The 21158-nt window shown below is 43.4% G+C and overlaps 1 non-coding gene across 1 annotated transcript; it reads right to left on the reverse strand.

The window, feature by feature from the left end:
- Window positions 1–1567: 1567 nt before the first annotated feature.
- On the reverse strand, window positions 1568–1630 carry LOC116813975 (U7 small nuclear RNA). The gene has a single exon (XR_004371087.1). It is a non-coding gene; the product is annotated as a U7 small nuclear RNA (small nuclear RNA).
- Between the last annotated feature and the right edge of the window lie 19528 nt (window positions 1631–21158).

Here is a 21158-nt window from a genome sequence, read left to right on the forward strand (position 1 = left end):
ATTGACTCCAACATATCTCTGTCATTTGTCCCCTATCTGCTTTTTAAGTACGCAGACTAAGCCAGACCCTCATGACTAAGTATAACTAAGTACACACTGGTGAACAAAAAGAGGTCCTGCCTGCCCAGGTCCCAGAGCAAAGGTGAGGATGAATCCTTCCATTTGGGTTTAAGCTTCTCACCAAAAGAGATCCAGACCTCCTGTTTCCTCACTAGTGGATCTTTTTTTTTTGAGACGGAGTCTCGCTCTGTCGCCCAGGCTGGAGTGCAGTGGCGCGATCTCGGCTCACTGCAAGCTCCGCCTCCCGGGTTCACGCCATTCTCCTGCCTCAGCCTCTCCGAGTAGCTGGGACTACAGGCGCCCGCCACCACGCCCGGCTAATTTTTTGTATTTTTAGTAGAGATGGGGTTTCACCGTGGTCTCGATCTCCTGACCTCGTGATCTGCCCGCCTCAGCCTCCCAAAGTGCTGGGATTACAAGCGTGAGCCACCGCGCCCAGCCAAGTGGATCTTAAGGGCATCTCTGCCTTGACAACATTAACACCGACATCTAACACTCAAAACATTCCTTTTTCTCAGCTTAATGTTACCGGTAAAAGAAATTTTTTATATATTAGCCCTGCCCTTCTTATATGGGGGTGCAGTGGGCTTCTTCCGGATAGTTTGAGGCCACTAGCCTCAAACACTTCGTGTTCACTCTCTAAATAACCCAAGGAATGGCCACTACAAATTCTTTGGATTCAGCTTCTGCCTGACAGAGGGAGGTAAGAGTGGTGGTGGGGGTGGGAGGAGTTTCATTTTCTTAATGCCCGAACCTCAGTTAGCACTTTAGAGTACAGAGGGAAGATTCTGAAATTTTCTGTGTAGGAATTCAAAATGATTACTTGACTAAATTTGCATTTCTGAGACAAGCATTTGTAATAACCCCTAAATAAATTATAAATTTCATTCTGTCACAGAGTCTGAATCAATGAGATTTTGACGGATTTCTATTTTGTGGGTGGAGACAGGGAAGACTCCTTGAGGCTGAGGGAATTGCAGGAGGTGACTCTGCTCACGCAGACTCTTGACCTTTCACCAAAGGTGGCTTGGGCGTGCCGGGTTAACAGGCTCCTAAACCTGCCTGGAGCAGTACAAAAACAAACATCAACATTCTCTGCACCGGCTGAAGCTCTGAGATGTTCCAGCAACCCACATTACAGAATGCAATTTCAATTCCAATTAACCATATCACTAAATCATTCTAAGGTCACCTGGGGCAATGTATTGCAAATTGACAGCCACTGCCCACTCAATTTAATAGGAAATGACCAGTGTTTTCTAAAAATAAGAAAAGGGTATAACAGAAAACATTAGAGTTCATTGCACATCATGAAGTATTGTTTTATCAAATACTTCGTTCAGGCAGGTAGGTAGGTGATGCATCATTACTGTGGGCTGTATCATATCATATCATATCTATCATAATACACAATGCATTTCTACTATGCTCTTGGTCAAGGTAGATAAACAATGGCTAAGGTGTGCTCACATTATTTAGTCCTCTCTTTCTTCTTTATTTTTTTCAATGAGGCTTTCCAGCAAAAACTGGAAAGCCTGCTAGACAAATTCTACAAGAGTTGTTAACCCTTCTTTTTTCTTTTTTGAACTCTTCTTTTTCAGTGCTGCCAAATAAACAGTGTGCTTCATTCTCATTCCCTTGCATTCATATTACCCAAAGATACCAAATGGCCTCTGCATATTCATCAGGGTTTTACCTGCCTTGAAGGGGTGATTGCAAGGCATATATTACTTTTTAGGATGGGAACAGCCTGGGTAAAATGAGAGTCATTCATGAAAATTCCACGCATTTTGCAGAACTTAACAAACTGATCACTCACACCTTTTCTTTTTCTGGTCAAGGTAGTAACTGGTTTTCGGGATTTGGCCTGAGATTCATCAGAGTCCCATGCATCGTAACACCCTCTATTGCTAGGCTTCTAAAACCCTGTGTATTTGCACAGGTCCTCTGTGGACAGTGAGCTGGACTGACCTCACAACCCTCCAGTATGTGCAGTGGCTGAGGATGACCCACTCCCAGCAACTTTCTGCAGCCAAGGGGTTAATCCTCCCTGAGCTGAAGCCTAACGTGGGGTGAACCACAACCTCCCCCTCACAGCTGTTTTAGCATTTCATGTGCCTGACAAGAAGCATTTGCGTCTGACCTAAACCTCACCTGTTGCAACGTGACTCCATTCATTCACTCTGTCACCAGAGTGACGGTCACCAGATATTTCTGGAGCTCCTGCAATGGGCTTGTCATTGCACGAGGTGCTGCAGAGCTCACAGTTCCGCCACAGAGACAACACACTCATAAATCACAATGCCAGGCCACATGTGCGGCAAAGGCCATGAGACTCTAGGTGTGCAGAGAGGGGACAAAGAGGGTTGGCCTTGGAAGGTCTGGTGTAGCTCACAGGCTGGTTATGACTTGCAGTCATTTAAGTGCAGATGGAGAATAATTGATATCTTCCTCCTATGATTAATTCTCCCCAAACTTTTCTTTTGACTCTTGATGAAATATTCCCAATGAATTTTTCTTTTTTATATCCAATTCTTAGTCCTTCCAGCAATTTTATCATCAAAGTCTGTTAATTTTCTATCTCTCCTTGCTGTGGGCTGAATGTTGTGTCTCCCCAAAATTCATTTGTTAAAATCCTAAACCCCAAGTATAATGGTATGAGGAGGTGGGGTCTTTAAGAGGTGATCAGGTCATGAAGGTAGAGTCCTCACAAATTGATTTAGTGCCATTATAAAAAAGGCCCCCAAGAGACCCTCGCCTCTTCTCCCGTGTGAGGATACAGAAAAGACAGTGTCGATGAACCAGGAAGGAGGGTCCTCACCAGGCACTGAATCTGCCCAGGAGGTGAAGGTTATGATCCTAGGAGGTGAAGCTAAGATGGTGCCAATGCACTCCAGCCTGGGCAACAGAGCAAGATCCTGTCTCAAAAAAAAAAATTAAAAGCTAAATTTTATGAAAAAATTATAAAAAATAAATTTTATGAAGAAAATTACACAGAACAATCTGACACAAAAGGTGGCTGGGATTTGCTGGCCTAGGTCATTCACATCCCCCTTGTCCCTTGCAGTTTCTAGAGTACATGCCAGAAAGGTGAAATGCTGGTTTCCCCAACCTCCCTTACTGCTAAGGGAGTAGCAGCCTGACACAAATGCAGGGCTCCAAACAAAATACCCTGAGGAGCACTTTCCTGCCCAATAAAACGCAGACCCAGAGCCACAAAAGAAAAGACTTTGATCCTTTAAACTCTCCCTTCTCCTTGTTTGAAACAAAGATATAATGCCCAGAGGCACAGCAGCCATCTTGCAATCATGGAGTGATCATCACATGGAAGAGTGTCATGATGTTGATGACTACCGCAGAGTAGGAAGCAAGAAGGAGGCTGCATCCCCGCTGTCACTATTGAGCCCTGCAGGGCCTTCACCTAACTACCCTGGACATCTTCATCAGTGTGAGACAAATAAAGCTCCATCCATTTAGGCCTTCGTTAAGTTTATTCTTATTTGCAGCCAAACACTTTACTAACTACTAGAGAGATGTACAGTTGTGGGTCAGAAGCCACTTTAGGCTGGTCATGGTGCCTCACACCTGTAATCCCAGCACTTTGGGGGGCTGAGATGGGCAGATCACCAGGTCAGGAGTTCGAGACCAGCCTGGCCAGCATAGTGAAACCCCGTCTCTACTAAAAATACAAAAATTAGCGGCCGGGCGCGGTGGCTCACGCTTGTAATCCCAGCACTTTGGGAGGCCAAGGTGGGCAGATCACGAGGTCAGGAGATCAAGACCACAGTGAAACCCCGTCTCTACTAAAAATACAAAAAAAATTAGCCGGGCGTGGTGGCGGGCGCCTGTAGTCCCAGCTACTTGGAGAGGCTGAGGCAGGAGAATGGCGTGAACCCGGGAGGCGGAGCTTGCAGTGAGCCGAGATTGCGCCACAGCACTCCAGCCTGGGTGACAGAGCGAGACTCCGTCTCAAAAAAATAAAAAAATAAAAAATTAGCTGGGCGTGGTGGCACGTGCCTGTAATCCCAGCTACTCAGGAGGCTGAGGCAGGAGAATTGCTTGAACCTGGGAGGCAGAGGTTGCAGTGAGCCGAGACCACGCCATTGCACTCCAGCCTGGGCGACAGAGTGAGCCTCTATCTCAAAAGAAAAAAAAAAAGCTACTTTAACCAATGTGATTATGGAAGTCTTCTCTGAGGGGATGACATTTTAGTTGAGAACTAAATGATAAAAAGGAGCCAGCCATGTAAAGATCTGGGGAAAAGAATTTCAGCCACAAAGAATAGCAAGTGCGAAGGCCCTTAGACAGAAATAGGTCAGCCACGTTCAAGGAACAGAGAAGATGTGCCTGAAGCACCATGAATGAGGGGATTTCAACCATGGTGGAGGCCCTAGAGGGTGGGGGATAGACCTTGGGGAACCCTCTACACCTACCCAAAACTCTGAATTTTATTTTAATACCAAGGAGGAGATTTGAGATAGATAGATTTGAGATATGTTTTGGCAGTAAACCCTTCAACAGGACTCACTGATGGAGCAAATGTAGAATAAGGGAGATACAGGTGACTCCTGGATCTTTGTTCTGAACAACTGTGTGGAAGATGGAGCCACTGCATGAGTGGGGAAGAATGTAGGAGGTCCGGGTTGGGAAAAGGAAGGGAATGCTGAATCAATTGTATTTTATGTGACGTTTGAGATGCCCATTAAATTGCAAGTGGCAGTGTCATATGGGAAGCTGGATACATGAATCTGAAGCTCCAGGGAGAAATGAGGGCTGGAGACAGACATTTGGAACCATCCACATACAGATGCCATTTAAGTCACAGGTCTGGATGTGATTTCCTGGCCGCAGAATATAGATAAAGAAGTTGAGGCCAGGTGCAATGGCTCACTCCTGTAATCCCAGCACTTTGGGAGGCTGAGTGGGGAGGACTGCTTGAAGCCAGCAGCTGGAGACCAGCCTGGGCAACATAGTGAGATGCTGTCTCCACAAAAAATAAATAATAATTAGCTGGGTGTGGTGGTGCATACCTGTAGTCCCAGCTACTCGGGAGGCTGAGGCAGGAGGAGAGCTTGAGCCCAGGAGTTCAAGGCTGCAATGAGCCATGATCATACCACTACCTTCCAGCCCAGGAGACAGAGCAAGAACCTGTCTCAAAAAAAAAAAAAAAAAAATGTTGAGACCTGAGATACTTTGATACTTCAACATTTAGACTTAGAAGAGAGGTGACAGAACTAGAAAAGGGGACAAAGAAGGAGTATCCAGGGAAGTGAAACAAAATCAGGGAGTTTTGAGAAGAAGCTTTAAGAAAGAGGGAGTGATTGGCTCTGTTGAATCATGCTATGAGGTTGAAAAAAAATGAAACAGGAAAGAGCTGTTGGATTGAACTTGTTGGATGTATTTGGTTATCTTGCTAAGAGCAGTTTCAGAAGAGAGGAGAAGCAGAAGTCTCATTTTTGTGGGATCAAGACCAAACGGGAGATGAGGAAAGGAAGTACAGACATCTCTTCAGTACAGAGTAATTTCGCTATGAAGGGAAGCAAGAAAAATGGGGCAGCAGCTGCAGGGTGTTTGGGTTAATAGAGGATTCGGGGAGAGTTTTTAGTTAGAGGACAGATCCCACAGCACTTGTCTACACAGTAACATAAGCTGTGCAGAGTGAAGCAGAGGGTTTGATATTGATTGAGCTCCTATGCATATTAGACACTTTACAAATTCCCATTAATTCCTCTCAACAAGCCTGTGAGGTGGGAATTTTTATCCTCTTTATAGAAATGAAGGAGGCAATATAATATATTGGTTAGTACTTCAGGTTTGAATACAACAAAGTCAGAGCTCACAGCTTGTTAATTGTGTGAACTTGACCAGTTACTTAACTCTCTTTGCCTCACTTTCTTCATCTGAAAACTGGGAATAAAAACAGTACTTACCTCGCACGATTGCTGTAAGGATTAAATAAAATAATCCATCTAAAACAGGTAGCACAGAGCCTCACATATAGTAATTGCTCAATAAATATTTGTTCTTTTTAGAGATGAGGAAAGAGAACCTCAGAGGTTATGTCCATTTATTTAACAAATATGTTGAGCTTCTACTTTTTGCTAAGTACTGTGTGAGGGCAGAGAGTACATCGATGAAAAAATAAATATCATTGTCTTCATAGAACTTAGAATCCATAATAATTATGGTCATGGTAACAGCAATAAGAGTAAAACCAGCAATCACTAACATGTACTATGTGCCAGGCCACAAAGGTTTCATCGTTGTGAGCAACAAAAGCAGAATCTGCCTTGCTCCATTTTGTCTTTTTATTATGTCATCCTTCCCAGGGGTATCATTTTGCAAGCAGAAGGAAACCCAAGTCTAATGAAATAATCCTCTTGTATGAGGATGTGTGATTGAAAGGAAAACATTAGAGGTGATGAATAACCTCTCTTGCTTTCTCCACTATTTCCCCAAGATCGTATGGGAAACAGATTTTAGGGATTCGTTTTCTCTACTTCCTGACTTGTTTCCCCTTCCCTGGTTTCTTCCCAGGTTGTTTAATTAATTAAGGATACAAATGTGGCTGGCACCATGTTACATACTGTGTGCTATCAAAAATAAGTGTCATGGGCTGAACTGTGACACCACCCCCAGCAAATTCATCTGCCAATGTCCTAACCACCTAGTACCTCAGAATGTGACTGTATTTGGGAAAAAGAGTTTTTTCGTTTTTGTTTTTGGTTGTTTGTTTTTTGATACAGAGTCTCGCTCTGTCGCCCAAGTTGGAGTACAGTGGCGCGATCTTGGCTCACTGCAACCTTCGCTTCCCAGGTTCAAGCGATCCTCCTGCCTCAGCCTCCTGAGTAGCTGGGATTAAAGGCGTGTGCCACCATGCCCAGCTAATTTTTGTATTTGTAGTAGAGATGAGGTTTCACCATGCTGGCCAGGCTTTTCTTGAACTCCTGACCTAGTGATCTGCCCGCCTCGTCCTCCCAAAGTGCTGGGATTACAGGCGTGAGCCACCGAGCCTAGCCAAAAAAAGTCTTTAAAAAGATAGTTAAGTAAGATCGGGCGCAGTGGCTCACCCCTGTATTCCCAGCACTTTGGGAGGCCGAGGCGGGCGGATCACCTGAGGTCAGGAGTTTGATACCATGCTGGCCAACATGGGGAAACCCTGTCTCTACTAAAAATACAAAAATTAGCTGGGCATGGTGGCTGGCACCTATAATCCCAGCTTCTTGGGAGGCTGAGGCAGGAGAATCACTTGAACTCAGGAGGTGGAGGTTGCAGCAAGCCAAGATCACACCACTGCACTCCACCCTGGGCAACAGAGCCAGACTCTGTCGCAAAAAAAAAAAAAAAAAGATAGTTTAGTGAAAATGAGGTCATACAGGTGTGCCCTAATCCCGTCTGACTGTGTGCTTATAAGAAGAGGCGATTAGGACACAGGCAAACACAAAGGGAAGACGATGTGAAGACACAGGGAGAAGACAGCCATCTATAGCCAAGGAGAGACGCCACAGGAGAAAACAGCCCTGCCAACACCTTAATCTCCGATTTGTAGCCTCCAGAACTGTGAAAAAATTAATTTTTGCCCCCCAGCCTGTGGTCCTTTGTGATGGCTGCTCTAGCACACGACTATACAAGTAAAACAGACCCTTGGCCTGCGAGATGTCACAGGGATGTGGAGGACATGGGACATGCTTATGACTAACTGCCAAGCAAGATAGGGCAAAGACAGCACCACGTGAGAAGCACTAAGGTTAAATTCCCGAAGTACCAGGGATAAAGAGACCATTCGCGTGGGTGGAGGTGGACAGTCAGGAGAGAGCTGAGGAAGAAGCTGATTGTAAACTGGGATGAGAATGACTCACTGGGACCTACTGGGTATCAGATGGGAGATAAGGGCATTCCAGAGAGATGGAATGAATCCTCTTTTATTTTTGTCTATTATTAGTTCACTCTCTTTGCACCTCCTCTTATGTATTAACCTTACCAGAATCTAATCAAACTATCATTCTGTTATTATTTCATTATTATGTTTATTAAGGAGCAAAAGTATCATTATCCCCATTTTTCAGATGAGGAGGCTGGGGCACAGAGAGGGAGGTAACTTGTCCAAGGCTGTACATCTAGCAAGGTGGACAGCCAGATGCACGCCCGGGTGGTTCTCCCTCATTGATCCTGTAACTGAGACCAAGTGTGGTCAAGCAACAGGTGGACATAGATTGAGGCTATGTGGAGCAAACGGTGCACAAGATGCAAGTGCAGCTCCTTTTTCAAGACACATAGGCAGAATCAAAAGGACAGAACTAGCACAGCAGCCTGAGAAGAAAGTGAAGGTGAAGGAAGTTGTTTTTATCTTTGAAGAGGGGGAAGATTAGAAATTGTAAGCGAAGGTCAGGCGCGGTGACTCACACCTGTAATGCCAGCACTTCCGGAGGCCGAGGCGGGTGAAACATGAGGTCAGGAGTTCAAGACCAGCCTGGCCAAGATGGTGAAATCCCGTCCCTACTAAAAATACAAAAATTAGCCGGGCGTGGTGGCAGGCGCCCAGAATTCCAGCTACTCAGGAGGCTGAGGCAGGGAATTGCTTGAACCTGGGAGGGAGAGGTTGCAGTGAGCCAAGATTGTGCCACTGCCCTCCAGCCTGGGCGACAGAGTAAGACTCCATCTCAAAAAGAAAAAGAAAAGAAAAGAAAAGAAAGAAAGAAAGAGAGAGAGAGAGAAAGAAAGAAAAAGAAAGGAAGGAAGGAAGGAAGGAAGGAAGGAAGGAAGGAAGAAAAGAAATTATAAGTAGGTCAAAGGGAGGAAGGAGGAAAATAGTGAAGATAGCAAAGAAGATAGTTGGCAAAGAAAGGTCGTGGAGGAGAGTAGAGGCCTAGGATTTAGTGCCTGCTCAGGGCGGGGAGAGTTTGGGGCAGTGAGGTCAGCGTTGGAAAGAATGCGGGACGCCTTCGGATGTGAATGTGTAGGAGGGCTAAAGGGAAGAGATTAGGAGATGCAGGTGCCGCAGGACCCAAGGCCGCAGGCCTTGTTTTGTTTTATTTGTTTTGTTTTCTTTTTCCTTCTTTTTTTTTTTTTAAATGTTTATTTCTTTCTGTGACGTGCAATGCAAGCGAAGGGAGCAGAGTGGGAGACCTGAGGATAGTTGTGAAGTGGGGGGATTTGGAGAGATACTAAGGACAAGAAAATGACAGCAGAAGAGTCACCACCTACACACAGCACAATTCCGTCCAGGAAAGCTCCACAGCAGAGGTGGGGGGTGGAGAAGGCAGCTGGTCACGGGAATCAGCGGGGGCTGGGTGTGGGGCAAAGTCAAGGAGATCAGAAAACCAAGAGTTAGGAGAGATGTTGAAGGGACTGAGCGGGAGAACCAGGCTAGGGACGTGAATAGAGTAAGGAAGTGAAGGCTTAGAGAAACAGGGAGGGTTTCTAGGACTGAGAAGGATCCCATTCCAATAGCCATGTCAGTTCCTTACTAGAGCATTCCTTTTTATCTTTTTGTATAGATTTTTAAAAATATTTATACATTTTTTAGAGACGGGGTTCGTGCTCTGTTGCCAGGCTGCAGTGCAGTGGCTCTTCACAGGCAAGGTCATAAATCACTGTAACCTGGGCTCCTGGGCTTGAGTGATCCTCCCGTTTCAGCCTCCTCAGTAGGTAGAACTAGAGGCGCATGCCACCATGCCTGGCTAATTTTTTTTTTTTTTTTTTTTTTTTTAGTGACAGGAGCTCACTATGTTGCCCAGGCTCTGATTTTTGATATTTATTTATTTTTGTTTGAGACAGAGTCTCCTTCTGTCACCCAGGCTGGAGTGCAGTGAAAAGACCACTGTTCATCACAGCCTTGACCTCCCAGGCTCAATTAATCCTCCCATTTCAGCCTCTTGAGTAGCTGAGATGACAGGCACACACCATCACCACACCCAGCTAATTTTTGTATTTTTTGTAGAGACAGGGTTTTGCTGTGTTGCCCAGGCTGTTCTCAAACTCCTGGGCTCAAGCTATCCACGCTCCTTGGTCTCCCAACGTGCCGGGATTACAGGCGTGAACCACCATACCTGGCCCCAGGTACTTTAAATGAAGGCTTCTAAGCAAATGAAGCATGGGCAGAATTTTGTTCTGTGGCAACGTTCATGATCAGCCCATGAGAAGACATCATGGACAAGGCGTGACTAGTAGGGAATGTACCTTTTTACACAAGCACCAGAACTTATGTGGCCAATATGTAAGTTCTTCTTGGGAGGCCATATTTATTCCTTAGAGTCTTCTTGGGAGGCTACATCTCTTCAAGGATGCAGCTGTTATCCCCAATATTTTTTTTAACTTCTCTTGGCACTTTCCTTTACATCTCCTCAGTTGTGCCATATCATCATTCTTTCTTTCGTTTTTTTTTCTTTTGGACAGAGTCTCACTCTGTCACCCAGGATGGAGCGCAGTGGCATGATCTCAGCTCACTACAACCTCCACCTCGCAGGCTCAGGTGATCTTCCCACCTCAGCCTCCCTAATAGCTGGGACTACAGGCCCATGCCACCATACCCTGCTAACACTTGTATTTTTATTAGAGGATAGGTTTTTGCCATGTTGGCCAGGCTGGTCTCAAACTTCTGGCCTCAAGTAATCTACCCACCTCGGCCTCTCAAAGTGCTGGGATTACAGGCAAGAGCCAGCACACCCAGCCAGCCTATCATTATTCTTTCTGTGTGGATTTGAAGTTGATGGATTTGATTTTTGGGAAAAAACAAAAACCAGTAAGCATTGTTTGATTCGGCTGACGTTTTTCTTTTAACAGAAAACAATGAGGAAAGGATTCCCTATTTAATAAATGGTGTTGGGAAAACTGGCTAGCCATATGCAGAAAATTGAAACTGGACCCCTTCCTTACTACACCTTATACAAAAATTAACTCAAGATGGATTAAAGACTTAAATGCAAAACCCAAAACTATAGAAACCCTAGAGGAAAATCTAGGCCATACCATTCAGGATATAGGCATGGGCTAAGGTTTCATGACAAAATTGCCAAAAGCAATTGCAACAAAAGCAAAAATTGATAAATGGGATCTAATTAAACTAAGGAGCTTCTGCACAGCAAAAGAAAGTATCATCAGAGCAAACAGGCAACCTACAGAGTGGGAGAAAATTTTTGCAATCTATCCAACTGACAAAGATCTAGTATCCAGAACCTACAACGAACTTAAACAAATTTACAAGAGAAAAAAAAAAAAAACATTAAAAGTGGGCAAAGGACATGAACAGACAATTCTCAAAAGAAGACATTCATGTGGCCAAGAGACACATGAAAAAAAGTTCAACATCACTGATCATTAGAGAAATGCAAATCAAAACCACAATGAGATGCCATTTCATGCCAGTCAGAATGGCAATTATTAAAAAGTCAAGAAACACTGCTGGGTGCAGTGGCTCATGCCTAAAATCCCAGCACTTTGGTAGGCCGAGGCAAGTGGATCACTTGAGGCCAGGAGTTCGAGACCAGCCTGGCCAATGTGGCAAAATCCTGTCTTTACCAAAAATATAAAAATTAGCCAGGCATGGTGGTGCATGCCTGTAATCCCAGCTACTCAGGAGGCTGAGGCAGGAGAATCGCTTGAACCTGGGAAGCAGAGGTTGCAGTGAGCAGAATTTGTGCCACTACACTCCAGTGTGGGTGACGCAGCAAGACTCTGTCTCAAAACAAAACAAAACAGACCTCAAGAAGTCAAGAAACAAGAGATGCTGGCGATGTTGCAGAGAAATAGGAACACTTTTACACTGTTGGTGAGAATGTAAATTAGTTCAATCAATGTGGAAGACCAGAAATATCATTTGACCCAGCAATGCCATTACTGGGTACAGACCCAAAGGAATATAAATCATTCTATTACAAAGATACATGCACACGTATGTTCATTGCAGCACTATTCACAATAGCAAAAACATGGAATCAACCCAAATGCCCATCAATGATAAGGTGGATAAAGAAAATGTGGTACATATACACCATGGAATACTATGCAGCCATAAAAAGGAAAAAGATCATGTCCTTTGCAGAGACATGGATGAAGCTAGACACCATAATCCTCAGCAAACTAACACAGGAACAGTAAACCAAACACCACATGTTCTCACTTATGAGTGGGAGCTGAACAATGAGAACACATGGACACAAGGAGCAGAACAACACACATTGGGTCCTGTTGGGGAGTAGGGTAGGGGAAGGGAGAGCATTAGGTAAAATAGCTAATGCATGCTGGGCTTAATACCTAGGTGATGGGTTGATAACTGCAGCAAACCACCATGGCACTTGTTTACCTATGTAACAAACCTTCACATCCTGCACATGTACCCTGGAACTTAAAATAAAAAAGGTTTAAAAAGCATTGTTTGATAAATGAAGTAGTTGACCAAACCGAGTAACGTATTTTTGGTCAAGAATAAAATGACAAGGCTGAGTGCAGTGGCTCATGCCTGTAATCCCAGCATTTTGGGAGGCCAAGGCAGGAGGATCACTTGAGGCCAGGAGGTTGAGACCAGCCTGGGCAACACAGCAAGACCTACCTCTACATAAAAACTAAAAATTAGCCAAGCATGGTGGTGCACACCTGTGGTCCCATCTACTCAGGGGGCTGAGGTCAGAGAATCGCTTGAGCCCAGGAGGTTGAGGCAGCAGAGAGCCGTGATCACGCCATTCCACTCAAGCCTGGGAGACAGAGCAAGACCCTGTCTCAAAAATAAATAAAATTACAATAAAATCATGAGACCAAATTTTTGAGGAAACTCAACAGCTAGCTTGAGGACAAATACTGGAGGGGTTCTAGAAGACTTTTGAGCAATACAATGTAAAATAGGAGTATGTTCTCCCCACGTGAGTACAGAAAGCAAGAATAGTCATTGAATGAATCAACTGATACATTTATTTAAAATCTAGTCTTCTTCCTTCAGACAGATACCTGACACGGGCCGCACTAACAACTTTATGTATTATGGTGGAGAATCCCATGTCTGCAGCTCACAAACAAAATATACAAATGCACTAACATGAGACTGAAAATAAGTGCCGTACGTCAAAAACAAATGGAAACCTGGCCAGGCACGGTGGCGCAAGTCTGTCTGTAATCCCAGCTCTTGGGAGGCCAAGGTAGGCAGGCAGATCACTTGATGCCAGGAGTTTGAGACCAGCCTGGCTAACCTGGTGAAACCCCATCTCTACTAAAAATACAAAAATTATCCGGGCATCATGGCGGGTGCCTGTGATCACAGCTGCTCAGGAGACTGAGGCAGGAGAATCGCTATAGCCTGAGAGGTGGAGGTTGCAGTGAGCAGAGATCAGGACACTGCACTCCAGCCTGGGTGACAGAGTGAGACTCTTTCTCAAAAAAAAAGGAAACAATCTCAATTTAATAAATTTTCTTCACAGAAAAATACACATGGCCAAGGAAAACAAAATTAAAACATCATCTTTTTTTGTTTGTTTGTTTTTGTTTTTGTTTTTGAGATGGAGTTTCGCTCTTGTTGCCAGGCTGGAGTACAGTGGTGCGATCTCCGGCTTACCGCAAGCTCCGCCTCCCAGGTTCAAGCCATTCTCCTGCCTCAGCCTCCCGAGTAGCTGGGATTACAGGCATGTGCCACCACACCTGGGTAATTTTGTATTTTTAGCAGAGATGGGGTTTCTCCATGTTGGTCAGGGTGGTCTCCAACTCCCAACCTCAGGTGATCCACCCGCCTCGGCCTCCCAAAGTGCTGGGATTACAGGCGTGAGCCACCGTGCCCGGCCAAACATCATCTTTGATATTGGGTTAGAGGATAAATCAAATTTTCTTTATTGTATTCAATTTATTTTCTCTCAAGATGTTATTTTTACTAAGATGCTTAATGTGTAAGGGAGGTAATAAATGTCAGTAGGTAATAAATCTGAGATAAATTTAGCAAAAAAAATTTCTCTTCTAAAAAGAAGCTGCTCCTTAGTATAGTCTAGAGAGGGTCCCAGTGAAGGAGTCAGCACTTCTGACAAATCTGGGATTCTGGCCTCACCCTGTCATTAAGCAACTATGGGTTTCCAAGCAGGTGCCACAATCAACCCAGCCCCTGAAAGTTCCTGTCCAGCTCTCAATGCATGTAATCGTTTCTTACCTCTCACCTGTGCCGCAAAATTCCCTTTCTAAGCACTGCAATGAGCACCTTTAGTCCCTGTATTAGTTCATGTTCATACTGTCAGGAAGAAACACCCAAGACTTGGTAATTTATAAAGAAAAAGAGGTTTAATGGACTCACAGTTCCACATGGCTGGGGAGGTCTCACAATCATAGCTGAAGGCAAAAGAGGAGCAAAGGCACTTCTTACATGGCAGCAGGCAAGAGAGCATGTGCAGGAGAACTGCCCTTTATAAAACCACCCGCTCTCATGAGACTTATTCACTGTCTCAAGAACAGCATGGGAAAAACTGCCCCCCTGATTCAATTACCTCCCACTGGGTCCCTCCCATGACATGTGGTGATTATGGGAACTATGATTCAAGATGAGATTTGGGTGGGGACACAGCCAAACCATATCAGTCCCTAATTTCATTATGGAACTGAAATATGTCATTTATTTCTACATAAATACCTTAAAAGTTATTTACTTTAGTTATCCTTCACTCTTTAAATCATGAGAAAAGATAATAAATGATAAATATGGTTCATTGTTATAAAATAAATTCTCTTCCTAGTTTATTTGCTCAATTCAAAATTGAACAGTATAATCAGTATATATTTTGGTATTTATATGAAATTAGTACTTCATAAATATGAATCATGCTATTAACTGTGTATATTGTGATATTCTCTAATCACTGTCATTTACATACTATGCAACTCTTATCTTCAATAGTCAAAGGACTGAAGAAAATTTTGGAGAGTGCACTACACATTTCTGTCTACAGACTATACCATATTACAGCTTGATCTTTAAACACTTGTAAGAAACTGTCTACAGGAAAACATTTCCACCTCCGTCAATATAACAAACTCCAGGAGAAACTCATTTTAAAAACCCCACGGAGTAGAAAGAAGATTATGAGACTGTTTTACTTCAAACAGAATAAAGACATTTAAAAAAAGTTTTCAAGTTTGGACATCTTTCCCCCGTCGGATTACTTCCTTTTTCTGTAAAAATAGGGGGAAACAATGATAAGTTTTTATTTAAATATGCAAAAGCAAAAAGATAATGTAATAAGGGTTATAACTGCTATTTATAAAACATTTGAGATAGTAAGTGATGTGGATCTCTTAGGAAAGCAATGAAATAGTGCATCATTTTGCTATGTCTCTTTGGTTGGTGTTTTTAATACTTGGGTTTTAAGGGGGTTGGCTCTGACAGTGTCTGTTCAATGTGTAAAGCTCCTTAACACCAATCCCATAACGGATCACACTTCCTGGAAGAGATAAAGCTATTTAAGAATATGCGTCTTGCAGAGGGGTTCATGGAACCTGTCTTCTGAAATGATATCCAGCTTGAACCATGGTAGTTTCTTCTGGAGGCATAAAACCATGATTTTCTTCTTTCTCAGTAATTCATGCTAAACCAAGAAGCCATGTGGGAATAGAAAAAGTCAAGAGTGTTTATGGTTTTGTTCAGATGAGGAATCAACCGTCAGGAAAATGAAGAGAGTTAATAGCAAACTGATTTTTAATACTTCTCTGGTGGACTTCCCTTGTACAGTTTGATTTCCCACTATTTCCCCCAAGTAAATGCTTGTGCTCTGGGCATGCTGATCTGTCCACAGCAGTTCTCGAAGTGTGAGTTTCCAGACCAGGTGCACCAGCATCACTAGGGAGCTTGCCAGAATGCAACTCATCACACCTCATATCAGACCTACGAAATCAAAAAGTGTGCTGTAGAGCTCAGGGACATGTCTGTTATTAACGAGTTCTCTGGATGAGTCTGATGCACGCTGAAGCTGGAGAACCACTAGTCTGCAGCATGCAGCCTGCCTTATTCTCAGTTCATTCACTTTCTCCTTTCTTTTAATGACTTTCCTTCAGCCCTAAGCATCTAACTAAACATCACCCCCCTCAAATCTGGTCTTGCTATTTCACCAAACTTTGACAACTCCCTACTTGAAATCATATTTATTATCACCTACATACCACAATTAAATGTTACCTAGGTCTGCAGTGATTTAAGGTCATAGGTGTCTTACATTGTTCTGTAAGTTATTTCTATCCTGTGTTTGTTTTATCACTTCAATTCAAATGAAGGCCTCTTGAAGGCAGGACCTATGTCTTATAGATAGTCCCCAACTTAAAATGGTTCAACTTAAGATTTTTCAACTTTACAATGGTACAAAAGGAATATACATTCAGTAGAAAGCAGTGTGATTCTCTTTCTCGATGCTGGGCAGTGAGCCACAGCTGCCAGGCAGCCACAAGATCACGAGGGTAAACAACTGACACTCTACAGTGCACTGCGTTGCCAGATGATTTTGCCCAACTATGGGCTACTGGAAGTGTTCTGAACATGTTTAAGGTAGGCTAGGCTAAGCTATAATGTTCAGTAGAGTAGGTATATTAAATGCATTCTTTTTGTTTTTGTTTTTTGTTTTTTGGGTTTTTTTGAGACGGAGTCTTGCTCTGTAGCTCAGGCTAGAGTCAGTGGCGCGATCTCAGCTCACTGCAACCTCCACCTCCCAGGTTCAAGCGATTCTCCTGCCTCAGCCTCCTGAGTAGCTGGGATTACAAGCACATGCCACCACACCCAGCTAATTTTTGTATTTTTAGCAGAGACAGGGTTTCACCATATTGGCCAGGCTGGTCTTGAACTCCTGACCTCAGGTGATCGCCCCCCCCCCCAGCCTCCCAAAGTGCTGGAATTACAGGCATGAACCACCGTGCCCGTCCCCTAAATGCATTTTCATCTTACAATATTTTCATCTTACCATAGACTTATCAGGACATAACTTCATTGTAAATCGAGAGGCATCTATACATTATTTTACTTCCCATAGCGTCTATCAGTGCTTAAGCTACAGTAAGTCCTATGAAAATGCCCACATTTTTGTTGCTTTTGTTCCCTCTCCTAAATGCTTCTTTCTTTTTTCCGCCAACTTCCATGTATCCAAATTCCACCTATTTTTCAAGTTTCAGCTCAAATGGCAATTTCTCTGATCGGGTTTATTCTCTATAAAGAAATATTTTTCTTGCTTGGAAAAACCATAGAATTTAATGATATCTTTTCGTTTTTCTGCTTCATACTACAGTCATTTGTACATGTATTATCTCTCTCATCACTGAAAATGGAAATAATTGTTCTAACCCACTGTTTTTTTTTTTTTTTTTTAAGGAAGAAAATAATTTTAGAATGCCTCAGGGTATGGGCGTATAATTAATTTTCCCTAATATTTTTGCCTCTGATTTTTTGTAATTCGTCTATTTACACAGGAAGTAACTCTCACGTTTCAGAGAGATAGTCTTTTTCCTAGGTACAATGAGGGTCTGGAACAGGATCTGTGTGCTGGAGACAATTGTTACAATTTGTGTGGTCTAATGAGTGGTCTCAGAAGATTAGACATGAAGTAACGGGAATCTGCAGGAAATCGAGCCACAAGGAAACCAGGGCAACTTTAAGTCACATTGGTAAAAAAGAAAAAAGCCTCACCCCAGGGTAAGGACCAGTAGCAGAAGGCTTAATTGTTACCATGTCGCGGTGTGAACCCACTGGTGCGGCCGCCTGGGCTAATGGGAACCTGATGCAGCCAGCTTCCCGAAACACACCAGTCCCGACTTCAAACACTGCAGCCCAGTTGTTAGGAGGGAGCAGACTGGATTCACAGTCACAGGTTTATTTCTTCAACAAAGGAGATACCTCCCCGCCTCCACCCCTATCAGCTACAACGGGCTGCACCAGGACTCAAGCAGGACTCTGAAATGACCCCTCCTGTTTTGCCCACTTAATATTTAATTCTAACCTCCCCCAGCGGTATTCCGCATAAAAGTCTTCCGGACCTAGCAACCTCCAAGAGCCCCTGGCTTTCTGAGCTTGCAGACTCAGGAGTGAGAGAAAACTCGCAGGTCATTTGCCAGCATATCCCACTTGGCCGTCTGGGAATGCATCCCAAGTCTACATATGTGTGTCATGAAATCAGGTATTGAGAATTCATCACGGATGAGCATGGACAATGCCAGGACGGAGGGTCCATGGGTGAGCCAAAACCTTCCAGGTCTGGCTCTCCTGTTCCTACCTGCATCTTTCACTTCTATTTTACCACCAGCTCTTGACAAGAAAATGCCAAAGTAGCAGGCAATGAATCCCTCAGCTTATGTGCCTGGAAAAGGGTTTCCAGTCCCTGGTATTTGAGATCAGCTCAAGGCCTGGGGCAGGCCAGCATCGCCCCAGGGCTCCTCTCTGAAAAGGAGGGGTGTTCTGGAACTTAGAGCTTCCTGAGCTCTTTACTCCTACTCCAATCCCCAGAGACAGCCTCGGTGTTTTTCCTCTGCTGAGATTTCTCAAGTTCCCTTTTTTACATCCCTTATCGACATGTAAACTCCACACTAGGGTGAAAAGGTAGGTGTTTAAGATAGACGGCAACAGCTGGGATCAACTGCCTTTTAAAAGGCTGTCTTGATGAAATGCATCTCTTTATATTTGGGGCATTTGTAAGCAGAATGGGAATGAAACTTGAGAAGATTATGTGATAAGCAGACCATATCCTGTCAAGAGCGGGAGTGTTTCTCTAATAACACAAAGATGAGCTTCTAGATAGCCCACCAGATAGCCAGCCGTCTTCCGCCCAGAGTCTCCCATCATAAATCTTCATTCTTACTCAGGTTTTCTGTAGATTTTTGAGGGTAGAGCTTATTTCCCTGGAGAGACGGGCCTAAGGAAAGATCTGGAATTTCTCCAGTTAAAAAAAAACACACCATTCTGCTTAATCAACATTTACTCCATCAGAATCAATATCCTGCAGAGGGTGGTTTACATTGTTCCCAAGTCTGTTTGCAGGTGGCTGGGCAAAGATACAGTTCCTGACCTGGATTTTCTGAAAAGGAAAAGAAAATATTCCTCAGAACAGGAAAAAAAAAAAAAAAAAGCCAACAGATCTCCACTTTTTACAAATAAGCTTCCTTTTGTGAGCTATTCTGCCTAGGTTTGCACTCCTAACAAATTTCAATAAGCTGATATAGTTCAAGAACATCTTTTTTCCTAGAATTACCTGTTATTTTTTACTAAAAGGGCTCAATCATTTACCAAGCATTTGTTAAGTTATTGGTCCTCTTGGAATCTTAATTTCTTTATCCCTGATAGTAGTACCCGACCCGTAGTTTCTAAATGAAATCATACGTATAAAATTACCTAGCCTGTGTTGGACATTCAAGAATAAGTTTCTCACTTTTCTTGATTTATCCATTGAGTGGATAAGAGGAGAATGGGTTTTGGAACTTGAGCTAGGTTCAAGTTATTGCTCCTTTACTTTTTTTTTTTTTTTTTTTTTTTGAGACGGAGTCTCGCTCTGTCGCCCAGGCTGGAGTGCAGTGGCGCAATCTCGGCTCACTGCAAGCTCCGCCTCCCGGGTTCCCGCCATTCTCCTGCCTCAGCCTCTCCGAGTAGCTGGGACTACAGGCGCCCGCCACCACGCCCGGCTAATTTTTTTTTGTATTTTTAGTAGAGACAGGGTTTCACCCCACGGGGTCTCAATCTCCTGACCTCGTGATCTGCCCGCCTCGGCCTCCCAAAGTGCTGGGATTACAAGCGTGAGCCACCGCGCCCGGCCCGCTCCTTTACTTTTCACAGGCTGCCTCTAAGGCAAAACCCTTAGCCTAGTATGTTCCCTGAACTCCAGTCTCCTCATCTTTAAAAGTAGGATAGTGATAGTTTTCTTCATTTCAGAGAAGGCTAAAGAGAACCAAATGAACAAATATAAACTTTGTAGGAGGCATTTGAAACCGTAAAGCACATAAAACTTGTTAGTTATAATCGTTAATACTCTTCACAATGGAATAAAATGCACCAAATACTATTATACTTAACCACGAATATACTTAAGAAATCAAATACCATTATACTTAACCACAAATATACTTAAGAAATTAAAAATCAATTGTTTCTTAATTTATAGAAGCCAATTATGATGCATCTTGTTCTAGTTTTGCTAGATTCCTTAAGATTTTGACTCTTTTTGGAGGAAGTCTTTTGTAGAGGGGCTGCACCAACTGAAATGCTCAAAACACATAGTCTTTGAGCTACAAGGAAGAAACCTAGGAAATAAAGGCCTCTCGAAGTCAAATATATGGATACTCAAATAATTTAAGAAACTCCGAGTAGACTATTTGTGTTCATGGTGCTCATCTTTCCCTGTCTGAGCTCCCCTTGCTTCCTGAGCAGGATCACGCGCTCTGGGACCCCGTGTAGGTGGAACAGCTGGGGATCCTCCCAGCCTCCCGATGTCACAGCTTATCAGTGTTGACGGACAGAGCACACAAGGCCTTTCCTGCCTTGCTGACCAAACAGAAGACACACTTCTCTGTTTCCACCGTGCTCTTTTCTTCTTGCAAAGGAAAGAGCAACTTTGTTTATGACACTGAAATATATAGGAAGCAATCGATGCATTAATGTCACTTGGCAAATTCCATCCCTGGATGTCAGTGTGACCTAATTCCATTACCTACCTAGTTCTTGGGAACTCCAAAGTCCAAGGCTGGCAACTGTTGATCATCTGCAGAAGAAACGCCATAAATCTTATGAAAATCATAGACACTCAGGACCCTCCTTTTTGTTTATTTTAACTGGAAGGGTAGGAAGCTGGAACCATCTGTGAATTAGCGAATGTACATATTAGATAAAGCAACTACACATGCTACAAATGGAACACACACACACACACACACACACACACCACAATCCATCGGTTGTAAATTTGAAAGAAATAAGTTAATCTTATGTAAATTTTGGTTTGGGGTTGACCGTTTCACAGATTTCCAAATATATATATGTGACAAGGTTTTAGTGGAATCTCGTTTTTCTTAATTTACATCTCAAAAGTAAAGGTAAGCATAACCCTGAAGAAGTCTGAATTCACTTCCATATAATTAATAGATAAAAATCAATGAATTCATTTGTTGTTTCCTCCATAGAT

Source organism: Hylobates moloch, unplaced genomic scaffold (genome assembly GCF_009828535.3).
Source record: "Hylobates moloch isolate HMO894 unplaced genomic scaffold, HMol_V3 SCAFFOLD_9, whole genome shotgun sequence".
NCBI classification, from domain to species: domain Eukaryota; kingdom Metazoa; phylum Chordata; class Mammalia; order Primates; family Hylobatidae; genus Hylobates; species Hylobates moloch.